Source organism: Danio rerio, chromosome 4 (genome assembly GCF_049306965.1).
Source record: "Danio rerio strain Tuebingen ecotype United States chromosome 4, GRCz12tu, whole genome shotgun sequence".
NCBI classification, from domain to species: domain Eukaryota; kingdom Metazoa; phylum Chordata; class Actinopteri; order Cypriniformes; family Danionidae; genus Danio; species Danio rerio.
The window spans coordinates 65,582,963-65,587,869 of record NC_133179.1 but is presented as its reverse complement, the minus strand read 5'-3'; the positions used below and the strand labels follow the sequence as shown (position 1 = coordinate 65,587,869).

Sequence of the window (4,907 nt, the reverse complement as noted above, 5' to 3'; positions counted from 1 at the left end):
GCGTTTGAAAGAGGCCGGTGCTTCTGTGGAAGGTGTTTTACTCGCAACTCTTATCGTTTTGAAGGATGTTGTTGCAAAATTTAACGTCATCTTTACCGAAAATAGCAGCAAATACATACAGAAAGGCCATAATCCAGCCCCCAACAGGCAAGTGAGTACATACATGACGGGGTGGCCGAGTCCATCGAATCCCATTTTTGTCGTTCATACAGCAAAACTGAAAGTCATCTTACCGAAAATAGTTGCAGAAACATATATTTACAATTATGTGCCACAGTCCAGCCTCCACCAGAGAAGTCGGAAAATACATGACGAGGTGGCCGAGTGGTTAAGGCGGATGGACTGCTAATCCATTGTGCTCTGCACGCGTGGGTTTGAATCCCATCCTCGTCACTCATATGTTATGGCATTCAAGAGATCATGGTCTTTCTGTAGAAGTTCTCACTCTTTTAGCGTTTTGAAGGATGTTGTTGCAAAATTTTATGTCAACTTTATCGAAAATAGCTGCAAATACAAAAATATGCCATAGTCCAGCCCCCATCATGAAAGAGAGTACATACATGACGGGGTGGCCGAGTCCATCGAATCCCATTTTTGTCGTTCATTTGATCTTTCATTCATACGGCAAAACTGAAAGTCATCTTGCCGAAAATAGTTGCTGAAACATACATATACAATTATGTGCCAAAGTCCGGCCTCCACTAGAGAAAAAGGAAAATACATGACGTGTTGGCTGTGTGGTTAACGCGATGGACTGCTAGTCCATTATGCACTGCATGAGTGGGTTTGAAACCCATCCTCGTGCTCATTTGATTCAGCATTCGAGAGTTCATGGTGTTTCTGTAGAATTTCGTTTATTCTCATTATTTTAGCGTTTTAAAGGCTGTTGTTGCAACATTTGATGTCATCTTTATCGAAAATAGCTGCAAATACAAACATATATGCCATAGTCCAGCCCCCATCATGAAAGTGAGTACATACATGACGAGGTGGAAGAGTCCATCGAATCCCATCCTTGTCGTTCAAAAGCTCTGGCGTTTGAAAGAGGCCGGTGCTTCTGTGGAAGGTGTTTTACTCGCACGCTCTTATCGTTTTGAAGGATGTTGTTGAAAATTGAATGTCATCTTTACCGAAAATAGCAGCCAATATATACAGAAATGCCGTAGTCCAGCCCCCAACAGGAAAGTGAGTACATATATGACGGGGTGGCCGAGTCCATCGAATCCCATTTTTGTCGTTCATTTGCTCTGTCGATCATACGGCAAAACTGAAAGTCATCTGACCGAAAATAGTTGCAGAAACATACATTAACAAATATGTGCCACAGTCCAGCCTCCACCAGAGAAGAAGGAAAGGACGTGACGAGGTGGCCGAGTGGTTAAGGCGATGGACTGCTAATCCATTGTGCTCTGCATGCGTGGGTTCGAATCCCATCCTCTTCGCTCATATGTTCTGGCATTCGAGAGAACATGATGTTTTTGTAGAAGTTCTCTCACTCTTTTATCGTTTTGAAGGATGTTGTTGCAAAAATTTATGTCAACCTTATCGAAAATAACTGCAAATACAAACATATGCCATAGTCCAGCCCCCATCATGAAAGTGAGTACATACATGATGAGGTGGAAAAGTCCATCGAATCCCATCCTTGTCGTTCAAATGCTCTGGCGTTTGAAAGAGGCCGGTGCTTCCGTGGAAGGTGTTTTACTCGCACGCCTTGATTATTTTGAAGGATGTTGTTGCAAAATTTAACTTCATCTTTACCAAAAATAGCAGCAAATACATACAGAAATGTCATATTCCAGCCCCCATCATGAAAGTGAATACATACATGACGAGGTGGAAGGGTCCATCGAATCCCATCCTTGTCGTTCGAATGCTCTGGCGTTTGAAAGAGGTTGGTGCTTCCGTGCAAGGTGTTTTACTCGCACGCTCTTATTGTTTTGAAGGATGTTGTTGCAAAATTTAACGTCATCTTTACCGAAAATAGCAGCCAATATATACAGAAATGCCGTAGTCCAGCCCCCAACAGGAAAGTGAGTACATACATGACGGGGTGGCCGAGTCCATCGAATCCCATTTTTGTCGTTCATTTGCTCTGTGGATCATACGGCAAAATTGAAAGTCATCTGACCGAAAATAGTTGCAGAAACATACATTAACAAATATGTGCCACAGTCCAGCCTCCACCAGAGAAGAAGGAAAGGACGTGACGAGGTGGCCGAGTGGTTAAGGCGATGGACTGCTAATCCATTGTGCTCTGCATGCGTGGGTTCGAATCCCATCCTCTTCGCTCATATGTTCTGGCATTCGAGAGAACATGATGTTTTTGTAGAAGTTCTCTCACTCTTTTATCGTTTTGAAGGATGTTGTTGCAAAAATTTATGTCAACCTTATCGAAAATAACTGCAAATACAAACATATGCCATAGTCCAGCCCCCATCATGAAAGTGAGTTCATACATGATGAGGTGGAAAAGTCCATCGAATCCCATCCTTGTCGTTCAAATGCTCTGGCGTTTGAAAGAGGCCGGTGCTTCCGTGGAAGGTGTTTTACTCGCACGCTCTGATCATTTTGAAGGATGTTGTTGCAAAATTTAACTTCATCTTTACCAAAAATAGCAGCAAATACATACAGAAATGTCATATTCCAGCCCCCATCATGAAAGTGAATACATACATGACGAGGTGGAAGGGTCCATCGAATCCCATCCTTGTCGTTCGAATGCTCTGGCGTTTGAAAGAGGTTGGTGCTTCCGTGGAAGGTGTTTTACTCGCACGCTCTTATTGTTTTGAAGGATGTTGTTGCAAAATTTAACGTCATCTTTACCGAAAATAGCAGCCAATATATACAGAAATGCCGTAGTCCAGCCCCCAACAGGAAAGTGAGTACATACATGACGGGGTGGCCGAGTCCATCGAATCCCATTTTTGTCGTTCATTTGCTCTGTCGATCATACGGCAAAATTGAAAGTCATCTTACCGAAAATAGTTGCAGAACCATACATATACATATATGTGCCACAGTCCAGCCTCTACCAGAGAAAAAGAAAAATATGTGACGAGGTGGCCGAGTGGTTAAGGCGATGGACTGCTAATCCATTGTGCTCTGCACGCGTGGGTTTGAATCCCATCCTCGTCGCTCATATGTTCTGGTATTTGAGAGATCATGGTGTTTCTCATAAGTTCTTTCACTGTTTTAGCGTTTCGAAGGATGATGTTGCAAAATTTTATGTCAACTTTATCGAAAATAGCTGCAATTACAAACATATGCCATAGTCCAGCCCCCATCATGAAAGAGAGTACATACATGACGGGGTGGCCGAGTCCATCGAATCCCATCCTTGTCGTTCAAATGCTCTGGCGTTTGAAAGAGGCCGGTGCTTCTATGGAAGGTGTTTTACTCGCACGCTCTTATCGTTTTGAAGGATGTTGTTGCAAAATATAACGTCATCTTTACCGAAAATAGCAGCAAATACATACAGAAATGCCGTAGTCCAGCCCCCAACAGGCAAGTGAGTACATACATGACGGGGTGGCCGAGTCCATCGAATCCCATTTTTGTCGTTCATTTGATCTTTCGTTCATACGGCAAAACTGAAAGTCTTCTTACCGAAAATAGTTGCTGAAACATACATATACAATCATGTGCCAAAGTCCGGCCTCCACTAGAGAAAATGGAAAAAACATGACGTGTTGGCCTTGTGGTTAATGCGATGGACTGCAAGTCCATTATGCACTGCATGAGTGGGTTTGAAACCCCTCCTCGTCGCTCATTTGATTCTGCATTCGAGAGATCATGGTGTTTCTGTAGAATTTCGTTTATTCTCATTATTTTAGCGTTTTAAAGGATGTTGTTGCAATATTTGATGTCATCTTTATCGAAAATAACTGAAAATACAAACATATATGCCATAGTCCAGCCCCCATCATGAAAGTGAGTACATACATGACGAGGTGGAAGAGTCCATCGAATCCCATCCTTGTTGTCAAATGCTCTGGCGTTGAAAGAGGCCGGTGCTTCTGTGGAAGGTGTTTTACTCGCACGCTCTTATCGTTTTGAAGGATGTTGTTGCAAAATTTAACGTCATCTTTACCGAAAATAGCAGCAAATACATACTGAAATGCCGTAGTCCAGCCCCCAACAGGCAAGTGAGTACATACATGACGGGGTGGCTGAGTCCATCGAATCCCATTTTTGTCGTTCATTTGCTCTCTCGTTCATACGGCAAAACTGAAAGTCATCTTAACGAAAATAGTTGCAGAAACATACATTAACAAATATGTGCCACAGTCCAGGCTCCACCAGACATGAAGGAAAGGACGTGACGAGGTGGCCGAGTGGTTAAGGCGATGGACTGCTAATCCATTGTGCTCTGCATGCGTGGGTTCGAATCCCATCCTCGTCGCTCATATGTTATGGCATTCGAGAGATCATGATGTTTGTGTAGAAGTTCTCTCACTCTTTTATCGTTTTGAAGGATGTTGTTGCAAAATTGTATGTCAACCTTATCGAAAATAACTGCAAATACAAACATATGCCATAGTCCAGCCCCCATCATGAAAGTGAGTACATACATGATGAGGTGGAAAAGTCCATCGAATCCCATCCTTGTCGTTCAAATGCTCTGGCGTTTGAAAGAGGCCGGTGCTTCCGTGGAAGGTGTTTTACTCGCACGCTCTGATCGTTTTGAAGGATGTTGTTGCAAAATTTAACTTCATCTTTACCGAAAATAGCAGCAAATACATACAGAAATGTCATATTCCAGCCCCTATCATGAAAGTGAATACATACATGACGAGGTGGAAGGGTCCATCGAATCCCATCCTTGTCGTTCAAATGCTCTGGCGTTTGAAAGAGGCCGGTGCTTCCGTGGAAGGTGTTTTACTCGCACGCTCTTATCGTTTTGA

The 4,907-nt window shown here is 43.1% G+C and overlaps 5 non-coding genes across 5 annotated transcripts; all 5 read left to right on the top strand.

Moving 5' to 3' along the window:
• Positions 1–310: 310 nt before the first annotated feature.
• Positions 311–393, top strand: trnas-gcu (transfer RNA serine (anticodon GCU)). The gene has a single exon. It is a non-coding gene; the product is annotated as a tRNA-Ser (tRNA).
• A 967-nt stretch (positions 394–1,360) lies between these two features.
• trnas-gcu (transfer RNA serine (anticodon GCU)) lies at positions 1,361–1,442 on the top strand. Its single transcript has one exon. It is a non-coding gene; the product is annotated as a tRNA-Ser (tRNA).
• A 766-nt stretch (positions 1,443–2,208) lies between these two features.
• trnas-gcu (transfer RNA serine (anticodon GCU)) lies at positions 2,209–2,290 on the top strand. Its single transcript has one exon. It is a non-coding gene; the product is annotated as a tRNA-Ser (tRNA).
• A 766-nt stretch (positions 2,291–3,056) lies between these two features.
• Positions 3,057–3,138, top strand: trnas-gcu (transfer RNA serine (anticodon GCU)). The gene has a single exon. It is a non-coding gene; the product is annotated as a tRNA-Ser (tRNA).
• A 1,185-nt stretch (positions 3,139–4,323) lies between these two features.
• On the top strand, positions 4,324–4,405 carry trnas-gcu (transfer RNA serine (anticodon GCU)). Its single transcript has one exon. It is a non-coding gene; the product is annotated as a tRNA-Ser (tRNA).
• The last annotated feature ends 502 nt before the right edge of the window (positions 4,406–4,907 follow it).